This window comes from Zea mays, chromosome 5 (genome assembly GCF_902167145.1).
Source record: "Zea mays cultivar B73 chromosome 5, Zm-B73-REFERENCE-NAM-5.0, whole genome shotgun sequence".
Classification (NCBI taxonomy): domain Eukaryota; kingdom Viridiplantae; phylum Streptophyta; class Magnoliopsida; order Poales; family Poaceae; genus Zea; species Zea mays.
Genome location: NC_050100.1, coordinates 90,732,000 through 90,746,033, shown reverse-complemented (window position 1 = coordinate 90,746,033; position 14,034 = coordinate 90,732,000). Strand labels below are relative to the sequence as shown.

Genomic DNA, 14,034 nt, shown 5'->3' with positions numbered 1-14,034 from the left:
TCTACCATCCCCAACTAGTCCAGTCCACCAGACAATAGCAAAATCTTTAAATTCACTAGTGGCTTGTCTAACTTGATGTCATTTAGGTACAAGGTGGGCAGCAAATTTCTGTTCTATTGTCATTTCCCAATCAAGATATCCCTCAGCATCATAATGACCCGAAAAAGATGGTATAGAAAATTTAATCTTAGCATAAGGGTCGTCAGGAGCACGATTGTTATTACCTTGTTGGCGGTGTGGCATACCTTCTGTGTTTTGATGAAGACGGCGACGTAGGCGCAAATCTCTGGTGGCCGCTTCATCATAACACTACTAAAAAATCACCCTAATGCCACGACAGATATTGCAACAACAATATTTTTGTTGCATTAGATGTTATTTATTGCCACGACCTTTAAAAGTGGTTGCAATATATGGACCATTTTGCCACTTTTTTTGTGCATTGCGATAACCATGACTTTCGTTGCAAGAGAAAGGTGTTATTGCGACCACTAGAACAGTTGTTGCAAAATCACCCTAATGCCACGACAGATATTGCAACAACAATATTTTTGTTGCATTAGATATTATTTATTGCCATGACCTTTAAAAGTGGTTGCAATATATGGACCGTTTCGCCACTTTTTTTGTGCATTGCGATAACCATGACTTTCGTTGCAAGAGAAAGGTGTTATTGCGACCACTAGAACAGTTGTTGCAAAATTACTCTAGTGTCACACGGATATTGCAACAACAATAAAGTTGTAGCATTAGGTGTTACTTACTGCCACAACCTTTAAAAGTGGTTGCAATTTATGCACCTTTTTTGCCACTTTACTTGTGTGTTGCAATAATCATGAAGATGTTATTGCTACCACTAGAATAGTTGTTGCAAAATGTCCCTAGTGGCTCACCAGATATTACAACATCAGTAAAGTTGTAGCATTACGTGTTAGTTATTGCCATAGCCTTTAAAAGTGGTTGCAAAATATGCACATTTTTGCCACTTTATTTGTGCGTTGCAATAATCATGACTTTCGTTGCAAGAGAAAGATGTTATTGCTATCACTAGAACAGTTGTTGCAAAAATGTCCCTAGTGGCTCACTGGATATTACAACATCAGTAAAGTGGTAGCATTAGTAGCAGTGTAAAGCGAGACGCGACATGTGCGTAGAATTCTTTTTTTCATCCAAACTGACCGGGCGTGCAGGGAGGGTGAGGCCACCCTATGTCATATACTCTCATGTCCGCGCAAGGCCAAGGAAATCACAGTATATACGGACCTGCCGCGCGCGACATGTCTAAGCCGTGATCCAACTTTGCGTTTTGTATCTGGATCGCGATGGGAAATATATTCAATTTATTGATACGTTACAAGAAAAATACAAAGAACAATCTAGAAGTTTCTGTTCTCTCAGACACACATCAATAAAACACGCAGGTGAATAAAATACAAGGAAAAGGATCACAAGAATCTTCTAAAATCTGATATATAACCAACAATAGAAAAGAATACAAGGAAAAGGATCTCAAGAATCTTCTAAAATCTGATATATAACCAATAATAGAAAAGAATATAAGAAAAAGGATTACAAGAATCTTCTAAAATCTGGTATATAACCAACAATAGAAAAGAATACAAGGAAAATGATCACATGAATCATACAATTTTCCAATTGTTGTCTGCATGCCTATATTAGTACATATTACAACCGCCACTGCCTGCAGGGGACTCAAATTGCCGCCAGCCAGGACACACAACAACCAGCAGCCAGGGACTCCACGCCTTCAGCCTTCAGCCAGGGACTCCACGCGCCAGGGACTCCATGCCTTCAGCCAGGGACTTCACGCCTTCAGCCTTCAGGTGTTCCTTCTGACTTTGGCTAGCTTATTCTCTCTGATTATCTTTGGTCTATGTTTTTTCTTCCGAGCCTTCATTTTCAGTGCTGGGTTTTCCTGCAACGACGTTTGATGTTCTTCTAAGTGACAAGAAATAACTCCCAGCAAACCCAATGGAAGCTCCTTTGGAATATACAGAGCAACAACAATCAAATAATGTTCAGTGCATTCATAATGTATGATAATACAGCCACACAAAACTGAACTAACATGCATGGAAAATAGGATTATAAAGCTTTGAGACCCATCTAAATAGCTGCATTCACATGAGTAGTTGTCTGGTATTAAAACTTTGCAGATATGTACAACGCTGAGGCGATGAATGGGTTGGGCGGTCCATGTACATAATATCTAGTATAAAGAAATTTGTTTCTATCAGAAAATGGATTCATTATGTTTCTTTTACAGACAAAAAAGAAAAGTTTAGAGTTAAAAACTATAGACAAAGTGCATACAACTATTTCTTACATGTTACCATTTTGTTTTACTCTCTTATTGATTTTCAAGTTTCTGTATTTTTATTAGGTACTTTGTAGACAACTTAAACTATTCTTCAAACTCAAATCTTAAAAAAACATTTTATCACAGGTGAAGGAAGGACAGAGAGATCATACCATTTTGTTTAAGCAGATACGATAGCAACTAGAGAGAGAAACAACAAGTTTAGTATTTTAGTTATGATAAAAAAGAGATAATTTTGTTTCCTTTATTATGTACTTTGTGAGTTAATAAAACATACATTTTTCTGAGATCCATCGATCTTCTATTTGCTCGTCGTTACTTTAGATTATCCTGCAATAGATAGTATTAAAGAAAAAAGAGGAAAATATAATCATGTCGCAAGTAGAAAAAGAGAGAAGTATGGAGAAATGCTTGAGAAAAAATATGAAAAACTAACTCCTAGAATATGAAAAAGAGAGAAGTTCGTATTGTAGAGATGTGTTATTTTCAGGACTGCGCTTAAAGAAAAGATATGACCCCAACTACAAATGATAAGAACTAATTGAGCAATAATTTCACACCATAACACAATCTAATAAAAGGGTGAAAACGTACAAAGAAAAACTAACTGAAGCCATGGAATCAACATCATTTGTTGTTCATGTTTGGCGTTTTCCTGGAATCATTTTCATCATTTTCAAACTCAACATGATTGCACACTAAAACTTTATAATTTGCTCTGCATTATATGATTGTTGGCAATTTAAAAGTAATATGGAATATTAGATTGCTCTGATGTCAATCATCAATCGAGGACAGTTTGATTCCAGTATATATAGACCAAACAAGCTCGTGCCACGGTTGCAACCAACCAAAAGAACATTGAACTCGAAAGTCAGGTCCAGTTGTTAAATGAAAAACTTGCGTGTGAGGTTGCAGAACGAGAAAGAATACTACAGGAAAAAATGCAAGCACTGCAAGAAGAAGAAGAAAGAAAAAGACAAGTGCTTCGAGAAGAAATGAGGCAAGAAATGGTTGCTGCCCTTGCTGCTGTAGCACAACAGGTATAAAATTTGATATTTGTATTTTTACCATCATTGCTATTAGAAACTTTTGCAACATAAATTGTTTGATCAATTGTTTAATGCAGAGCAACCGTGAAAGCACCACTCCAATCGATCCTTCTTCCGTTGTCCCTACTAAACCTCCTGAACTCATCCTAGCTGATCCTCCTGCACCTGCACCAAGTAGTGCAAACAACGTTCGTACACCAGACACAAACAATAAGAAAGACAATATGCCAGCAAACTATATTAGCTCTTACACTCTAAGGAATGCTGTGACAAGACGTGTGCAGGCAAGGGGCAACAAAAGAAGCGAATGTGTATGGAATGCAAATGTTCTTGCATTATGATCATATAAACTGTTTTACAACATTTTTTTGATAGTTTTGTTTTTGTAATCCTGAATATGATAATAGGTACAATCCGCAAGTGCAAGCGAGAAGCAAGGTGTAGAGCCCAAAATTTGTATCAAAGAAAAAAAAACAAGGATATAAATAAATAAATGTAGTTATAAGTTAATGTCTTGAGAAATTATGGAACCTTGAGAGATTAATTGAATTTCTTCTATGTGTGCATATTCAATTGATGGGATTATATTGCTCAAATAACAAATAAATAATGAAATATGCATCTCATGCCGATAATTTTGTTGTGGTGCATTTTGTTTGAATAAAGGAATCAAGACTTAATTTGACCTCAAATGATAAATGAGAATATATCAAAAAAATGAATAAAAAGAAAGGAATTTTAATTAAGTCCATTACCCGCTCCATAATTAAATAATAGGAAGAAAGATAAATAATAAAAATGCAAATAGTGGGAGTAATATTCACATTAGGATGGTATTTAATAATTGGAGATCTAAAATATAAACCAGGGATTTAAAATTGGGTTTGAATCTTTAAATTTGGAATTTGAAAAGAAAATAGAAAAAAAAAAGAAACTTGTCTCTGCACTTGGGCCAATTCTCCCTCTTCTCGGCCCACCTCTCCTTTCTTCCTTCCCCGTGGGCCACTTCCTTTGCTGCGCACGGCCTATGGGGGAAACACGCAGGCACCGTTCGTCAGGGCGGACGTCTTCGTTGTCTTGCGCTCGCGAACAGAACTCCGCCAATGCCGCCGGAACTCTTGGCTGCGCCCCCCCATCTCAACTGAATGCCGCGAGATCTTTGACGGTGGGAGCGGACTCGGATCTCTCCCGTGGATTCCGCGCTCGGCGCGGCCATCCTTTCCCCGAAGATCTGTGCGCGGCTTGTTTGTTGATGGTACCTAATCACCGATCCGAGCGGGATATGATTCCCTGTGCTAAGTATATATATGCTTGGGTGGCTCGTGGCTTCCATACACCATCACCATTAAGCACGACCACCAGGGGGATTGGGTTTTCTGCCAGCGTATTGTGAGAGATTGGGGATCGCCAATGAGGAGCCGAGGCCATGTTGCCCAAGCACCTTCGAGGCGCGTTCGGGTGAGGCTAGCCGGAGAGTCCTCCTGCGACGTGCTGAAGCGAAGCTTCGCCTGCGACACTCTGGAGCCTTCCCATCTCCCCACGGCGCGCATGGCGATGTGTCTTTGAGTAGCGAAAGCATGGTCGGACCTGCCGTGAAGTCGTCGCGGCCAACTCCGGCTTCGCGGACTCCAACCCGATCCGTCTTGTCACCGACCGCACAGCCTCCGCGCTCGGGTGGCGTCTTCGTCGCGCCTGGCGTGCTCATCTTGGCGGCTGCCGGGTGCCGCTGTTCTCAGAGCCTAGGAAAGAAGACGACCTCGTGAACGTTCGATCCGGATCGTGCGGATGGGGATGGATCCGGGGTTAATCCAATGTGAACCGTCGATCGTCAGTTTGAAGGCCCAGATTTGTTAAAAGGTACCTCTTTCACTCAATTGGATCGAGACCGTTGAGATGTCATCGGACGGCTGTGGGCGTACTGGAGCTCTTAAATTTCAGGATCTAATCGGGGCCATCCGTATTTGATCTGGCGGCCCAAACGCATCGGTACCCCTTTCGTCCGACAGCGTTTACAAAAGAACCCCTGCATATTTTATAAAATAACCCGCCATCCCCACATAGTTAAAAACAGATACAAACAGGCCCCTGGTTGTTATAAAGTGCACCCCGTGCCTTCCAGAAATTGTGTCAGCAGCCCAGGTGTTGAATAAAAGGGATAAAATAATTCAGAAAATGATTTTTAGTTTAAAAATAAATCAAGAAACTTGTTTAATTCGTATTAAATCCATTTTAACTCCAAATTAATTCATTCCAGTTGCATTAGACTTGTAATAATATTGTTTATCATCCAGTAACTTTATTTTGTTATGAAACCTAAACTGAAATTTTGTACTTAATTTCTTTTATACACCACTATTAAATCTTTAGAAATTCGTAACTCAATAACCATAACTCCATTTTGATCCATTCTAGTTGCATTAGTCTCACAATAATATTTATTATCATCCGGTAACTTTGTTTTGTCATGAAATATAGGTTAAAGTGTTGCACTTAGTCTATTCTATATTTAACCTCATGGGTCTTCTGAAAACCATAACTCCTTAACCGTGACTCCAAATCTAGCGATTCTCGAACCCACGATCTCGTAGTGACACGTAGATTATTATCACGCAGTTTGTTCTTATGTTTGGTGTGATGTTAATTTTGCCTATACAATGTTTGTCTGTATTGCTACGACTAGCAGTGAGGTCACGAGTCATCTGAAGATCATCCTGGTACCTGGAATCTCAAGTCCCAGGCAAGTTGTGCCCTTGATCACTTCTTTTTACCTACTCATGTTCTGATTAATCATAATGATCTGCATAGGTTAATTTTGATGGGACCCAATAGGTTACCCTAGTTTGATTATCTTTATACCTTGTTTACCACTGAACTTTTTGGGTAGTACTTGCTAGTGCTTTATGTGGTTTTGGGTATGAAGATACATTGTTCACGATTACACTTTTATTATCTGTTTATTACTACTGTTCATGATAAGATCATTATGTTAATTGGAACATGGAGCGACCACCCGGGAAAACAGTGCTACCACAAGGGTTTAATGGGACGCCCTTGGCCGATTAATTAGGAAAGCTAGTGGAAGACTACCTTACCTGAAAGGGGCAAGGGCAGTAGGGGAGTGGTCAGTGTAGGGAGGCCCTCGGGAGGATTTTGCTGCGATGGCGGTCCTGCAAGGGATTCCTGCATTGGAGCTTCCTATAAACTGTAGCGGGTTTTCTGAAGCTAGTGGAACTTTGTAAAGGCCTCGTAGTGTTACCCTGCCTCGCCTCCTCGGTAGAGGTGTATGGGAAGTCGCGATCCCTTGGCAGATGGGTAACATGACTTGTGGGTAAAGATGCGCAACCTCTGCAGAGTGTAAAACTGGTATACTAGCCGTGCTCACGGTCATGAGCAGCTCGGACCCTCACATGATTAAATTATGGAACTTAAACTCAATTTGTCATATGCATTGCATCGCAGGTGAGGTTGTTACTTTTGTTCTACTACTTAATTGGGCTGATATTTACTTATACTTAGTAATTGCTAATAAAATTTTGACCAACTTTAAAAGCAATGCTCAGCTCTAACCATCCTCTTTGGTAAGCCTTACACTTCACGTGAGCTCCCACCTTTGGCGAGTTCATGCACATTATTCCCCACAACTTGTTGAGCGATGAACGTATGTGAGCTCACTCTTGCTGTCTCACACCCCCCACAGGTCAAGAACAGGTACCACAGGATGAGACGCGTGGAGGATGCTGTGGCGAGTTCGTGAGAGGTCTAGGCCGTCGTCTCCCAGTCAACTTTGGGTTGCTGGATCGTTTCCTCATATGATGTAATTATTTAATTATTTTGTATAGAACTCCTGTTATATAGTAAAGATGTGACATTCGATCATGTGCCACTATGCATCATATGTGTGAGACTTGGTCCCAGCACACCTGGTGTTTATGTTCGCGCCCGGGCTTTGGACCCCTAAAACCCGGGTGTGACAGAAGTGGTATCAGAGCAATGTTGACTGTAGGACGAAACCTAGATAGAATTGGACAACCATTATCTACTTACCTCTGCTACTCTGATTCTTTTCTAAACTTATCTTAATCTTTTCTCATCTAATTCCGCTTTACTCTGATTATTCTTACCTCTTTCTTTCCAAAGACAAATGTGGATTTCACACTTTGAAATCCTGTGCCTAAAGTGACCTTTAGGAATGGGAGACCTACTTTTAGGAACAAAAACAAAATTATTTTTAGGTATCTATGTGCTGCAATGTTTGTTCTTATGATACTTGTCTGATTTGGATCTTTGATTGAGTGTGATGAGTTGTGGAGTAATGTCCACAATTACATCTGCATATACATATAGGAAAAAAATGCTTATCAAAATAACTAGATTATCTCTCATTAAAATATCTAGCCTAACCATATACATCTTATCTTAAAAGACTCTCTCTTATCTTGATAGATCCATCTTATCTTAAAAGATTCTATCTTATCCTAATAGGTTCATCTTATCCTAACCACTTTACTTATCTCATCCTAAAGTAACAACCATGATCTAGCCTAAAATAAATAAGATCTTATCTAGTCAAACTAGCCACACCAATCTAACCTAGATCTGATCTAATCTAAAGTGACTTATCAAACATGTTAGATAATACTGATGAAATAGATTAGACTCTACTCCTATAGAACGGGTCTTAACTTAGTTCACCCTGCACTAAATTAAGAATGACAGAAGACTTGGCCCTATGCAACTACCTTAACCATCCAATAGTTGCATAACCCCACAATTTTAACCTAGCAAGAGATTCTAACCTACCTACACCATACAATCCATCCTACTCACATATGTCCTAGCCATATGTCCTTAACCCGGATGACAACTCCAAGAAATAAAGGCCAAAGAAGACCAACCATGTCAAAGAAGGATAAGCATCAACTCAAGACTTCAAAGATCAAGTTGAATCGCCAGCGGAATCAAGATCCATAGTTTAGGATGAAGTCTTTCCTTATTATACCCTTGCCACAACCTCTACTTGCCATAACCATACCTGACCTAATGAATATCTAGACATACAATATTCATGTCATCTACTAACTGTTAAAAAAAACTTGAACAAAACTTTGATTCCCAAAACCAAATGAGAAACTAAAATTCTAGACCAAACCTATTATATCCCTTTTTCTATTAATCTCGAGGACGAGATTATTTTTAAGGGGGGTAGGATTTGTAGAGCCCAAAATTTGTATCAAAGAAAAAAAAAACAAGGATATAAATAAATAAATGTAGTTATAAGTTAATGTCTTGAGAAATTATGGAACCTTGAGAGATTAATTGAATTTCTTCTATGTGTGCATATTCAATTGATGGGATTATATTGCTCAAATAACAAATAAATAATGAAATATGCATCTCATGCCGATAATTTTGTTGTGGTGCATTTTGTTTGAATAAAGGAATCAAGACTTAATTTGACCTCGAATGATAAATGAGAATATATCAAAAAAATGAATAAAAAGAAAGGAATTTTAATTAAGTCCATTACCCGCTCCATAATTAAATAATAGGAAGAAAGATAAATAATAAAAATGCAAATAGTGGGAGTAATATTCACATTAGGATGGTATTTAATAATTGGAGATCTAAAATATAAACCAGGGATTTAAAATTGGGTTTGAATCTTTAAATTTGGAATTTGAAAAGAAAATAGAAAAAAAAAGAGAAACTTGTCTCTGCACTTGGGCCAATTCTCCCTCTTCTCGGCCCACCTCTCCTTTCTTCCTTCCCCGTGGGCCACTTCCTTTGCTGCGCACGGCCTATGGGGGAAACACGCAGGCGCCGTTCGTCAGGGCGGACGTCTTCGTTGTCTTGCGCTCGCGAACAGAACTCCGCCAATGCCGCCGGAACTCTTGGTTGCGCCCCCCCATCTCAACTGAATGCCGCGAGATCTTTGACGGTGGGAGCGGACTCGGATCTCTCCCGTGGATTCCGCGCTCGGCGCGGCCATCCTTTCCCCGAAGATCTGTGCGCGGCTTGTTTGTTGATGGTACCTAATCACCGATCCGAGCGGGATATGATTCCCTGTGCTAAGTATATATATGCTTGGGTGGCTCGTGGCTTCCATACACCATCACCATTAAGCACGACCACCAGGGGGATTGGGTTTTCTGCCAGCGTATTGTGAGAGATTGGGGATCGCCAATGAGGAGCCGAGGCCATGTTGCCCAAGCACCTTCGAGGCGCGTTCGGGTGAGGCTAGCCGGAGAGTCCTCCTGCGACGTGCTGAAGCGAAGCTTCGCCTGCGACACTCTGGAGCCTTCCCATCTCCCCACGGCGCGCATGGCGATGTGTCTTTGAGTAGCGAAAGCATGGTCGGACCTGCCGTGAAGTCGTCGCGGCCAACTCCGGCTTCGCGGACTCCAACCCGATCCGTCTTGTCACCGACCGCACAGCCTCCGCGCTCGGGTGGCGTCTTCGTCGCGCCTGGCGTGCTCATCTTGGCGGCTGCCGGGTGCCGCTGTTCTCAGAGCCTAGGAAAGAAGACGACCTCGTGAACGTTCGATCCGGATCGTGCGGATGGGGATGGATCCGGGGTTAATCCAATGTGAACCGTCGATCGTCAGTTTGAAGGCCCAGATTTGTTAAAAGGTACCTCTTTCACTCAATTGGATCGAGACCGTTGAGATGTCATCGGACGGCTGTGGGCGTACTGGAGCTCTTAAATTTCAGGATCTAATCGGGGCCATCCGTATTTGATCTGGCGGCCCAAACGCATCGGTACCCCTTTCGTCCGACAGCGTTTACAAAAGAACCCCTGCAGATTTTATAAAATAACCCGCCATCCCCACATAGTTAAAAACAGATACAAACAGGCCCCTGGTTGTTATAAAGTGCACCCCGTGCCTTCCAGAAATTGTGTCAGCAGCCCAGGTGTTGAATAAAAGGGATAAAATAATTCAGAAAATGATTTTTAGTTTAAAAATAAATCAAGAAACTTGTTTAATTCGTATTAAATCCATTTTAACTCCAAATTAATTCATTCCAGTTGCATTAGACTTGTAATAATATTGTTTATCATCCAGTAACTTTATTTTGTTATGAAACCTAAACTGAAATTTTGTACTTAATTTCTTTTATACACCACTATTAAATCTTTAGAAATTCGTAACTCAATAACCATAACTCCATTTTGATCCATTCTAGTTGCATTAGTCTCACAATAATATTTATTATCATCCGGTAACTTTGTTTTGTCATGAAATATAGGTTAAAGTGTTGCACTTAGTCTATTCTATATTTAACCTCATGGGTCTTCTGAAAACCATAACTCCTTAACCGTGACTCCAAATCTAGCGATTCTCGAACCCACGATCTCGTAGTGACACGTAGATTATTATCACGCAGTTTGTTCTTATGTTTGGTGTGATGTTAATTATGCCTATACAATGTTTGTCTGTATTGCTACGACTAGCAGTGAGGTCACGAGTCATCTGAAGATCATCCTGGTACCTGGAATCTCAAGTCCCAGGCAAGTTGTGCCCTTGATCACTTCTTTTTACCTACTCATGTTCTGATTAATCATAATGATCTGCATAGGTTAATTTTGATGGGACCCAATAGGTTACCCTAGTTTGATTATCTTTATACCTTGTTTACCACTGAACTTTTTGGGTAGTACTTGCTAGTGCTTTATGTGGTTTTGGGTATGAAGATACATTGTTCACGATTACACTTTTATTATCTGTTTATTACTACTGTTCATGATAAGATCATTATGTTAATTGGAACATGGAGCGACCACCCGGGAAAACAGTGCTACCACAAGGGTTTAATGGGACGCCCTTGGCCGATTAATTAGGAAAGCTAGTGGAAGACTACCTTACCTGAAAGGGGCAAGGGCAGTAGGGGAGTGGTCAGTGTAGGGAGGCCCTCAGGAGGATTTTGCTGCGATGGCGGTCCTGCAAGGGATTCCTGCATTGGAGCTTCCTATAAACTGTAGCGGGTTTTCTGAAGCTAGTGGAACTTTGTAAAGGCCTCGTAGTGTTACCCTGCCTCGCCTCCTCGGTAGAGGTGTATGGGAAGTCGCGATCCCTTGGCAGATGGGTAACATGACTTGTGGGTAAAGATGCGCAACCTCTGCAGAGTGTAAAACTGGTATACTAGCCGTGCTCACGGTCATGAGCAGCTCGGACCCTCACATGATTAAATTATGGAACTTAAACTCAATTTGTCATATGCATTGCATCGCAGGTGAGGTTGTTACTTTTGTTCTACTACTTAATTGGGATGGTATTTACTTATACTTAGTAATTGCTAATAAAATTTTGACCAACTTTAAAAGCAATGCTCAGCTCTAACCATCCTCTTTGGTAAGCCTTACACTTCACGTGAGCTCCCACCTTTGGCGAGTTCATGCACATTATTCCCCACAACTTGTTGAGCGATGAACGTATGTGAGCTCACTCTTGCTGTCTCACACCCCCCACAGGTCAAGAACAGGTACCACAGGATGAGACGCGTGGAGGATGCTGTGGCGAGTTCGTGAGAGGTCTAGGCCGTCGTCTCCCAGTCAACTTTGGGTTGCTGGATCGTTTCCTCATATGATGTAATTATTTAATTATTTTGTATAGAACTCCTGTTATATAGTAAAGATGTGACATTCGATCCTGTGCCACTATGCATCATATGTGTGAGACTTGGTCCCAGCACACCTGGTGTTTATGTTCGCGCCCGGGCTTTGGACCCCTAAAACCCGGGTGTGACACAAGGTAGATCAACTTAAGAAGCTCTATCAAAGTGTGTTTAAGGTATGTCCACAATCTATTTTTATTTCTTTTGTAGTTGTGCATGCAATGGATTTTAGTAGCCTAAACAGATTTTAGTTAACCATAGGAGCAGTACACATGTTTGTGGCTCTGTGCAGCATGCTTATTTGATAGCTTGTTTTTGCTCTTGTTAGGCTGGTGCTGCAGCTGCCTTCTCTGGTAGAGATAGAGTAGAACGCTTGCTGCTGCGTGCTTCCTGTTGCTGCGTGCTACTGTTTGTTTCTTGCCGCTGCTAGCTGCGTGCTGCTGCGTGTTGTTGCTGCTGCTTGCTGCTTGCTGCTTGTTGCGTGTTGCTGCTTGCTGCTTGCTGATGGTTGCTGCTGATGCTGCTTGCTAGGAGTTGTGCTGTAGTTGTAGCTGTAGCTGTAGGCACTACAGTTGTAGTCTTCCACTAATGATTAACCAAGTTATTGTAGTTTTACTAATTATTGTTTTGAACACTTCCAACAGGTTTCTTGTCGTCGTGATATCGTCGTCAGCCTAGCTAACCATCGCTTGCATCAATGGAGGGGATGGAGGGGTACACGATGGCAAAAAAACTTCCAATAATTTGCTAGTCCTGAGTAGTTTATTATCTATGTTATCACAATCCAAGCTAGTACGAGGATGCTGTGATTGTGAGCTATGTTATCAAATTAATTTGTATTTGGCCACTATTTATTTGGTGCAACCTATTTGTTACAACTTATGGTATGGATATAGTTAATATATGGATAATTTTTATAGCAAAAAGATCATGTAGCCACGAGACACATTATGTTGCAAAATGATCAAATGCAACGAAATTATTTGCATTGCAATACATCTTGTTGCCATGAGTCACTTGTGTGGCACTAGTGTTTTGTTGCCACGAAGCATCTTGTGGTAACAAAGCCATTTGCAACAGATTTAAACGTGGCATTAACACTTATTACCATGAAATATGTTGTGGCAATAGAGTTTTTGGCAACTATCGTAAATGTTGCAATATAACTTATTGCAACAGAATAGTCCATTGTAACAACGAACGATTGCAACACTTGAATACGTTGCAAAAGATGTAGTAATTGCAACATAACGTAAAATTGTTGCTATAGCCTATTGCCACTCTGTTTTCTGCAACAGCAGGCAACAGCAGTTGTTCTATCGCAATTGGTGCCTTTCGCAACGATTTATGGTCTATCGCAACGATTTTTGCCCATTGCAAGAAGGTGATTTTTTAGTAGTGTAATTACCTTCTTCATCAAACACCGCATCATTGGGAAGACGTGGACGAGGAGGTGGTGGTGGCGGTGCTTGTTGTTGCGTCTCCAACACAGCAAGTCTGTCGACGATCTGGTACAATCGTCGATCCAGCCTCTCGTAAGTCTTGCCAAGGTTCATGTCAATGAAGGCATCATGCACTGACTTGTGGACCGTCTCCTCCATTTGCTCCTTCAGGAGCTTGTTGTTTGCCTCAAGATCTTGGCGGCTAACACATTCATCGAAGTCTGTAGGGATCCTTGCTTCTTCGTCGTCGCCTGCCATCGAAACACAAAAACAGGAAACAAACGGTGACGGTTATCCCTAATAATTTTACTACACGCTCCTCTCAGGTGGAACACAGGAACACGCTCTAATGTATCTTACCAAGCTCTTACAAGTGTCTTACGAAATACAAGCAAAGGATGGTACAATCGGAGGTTGGTTCGTGATAATTACCAAGAGGTAGTGAAACCGCGATTACAAGGTCAAATATGTATTGATCAGAAGATATAATATGTGGAGCTCTAGGACAGGCACAATATGTATGTTAATGTGGAACAAAATCGAGTGCAGATTAGCGAAGTTCAATAAGTGTCCAAAGCACAAGTCA

At 41.0% G+C, this 14,034-nt stretch overlaps 1 long non-coding RNA gene across 1 annotated transcript; it reads left to right on the top strand.

Annotated features, from left to right (window-relative positions):
* Positions 1–3,175: 3,175 nt before the first annotated feature.
* On the top strand, positions 3,176–12,895 carry LOC103626688 (uncharacterized). The gene is made up of 5 exons (XR_002261977.3): positions 3,176–3,384; positions 3,471–3,704; positions 3,801–3,831; positions 12,144–12,182; positions 12,651–12,895. It is a non-coding gene; the product is annotated as an uncharacterized lncRNA (long non-coding RNA).
* Positions 12,896–14,034: the final 1,139 nt, after the last annotated feature.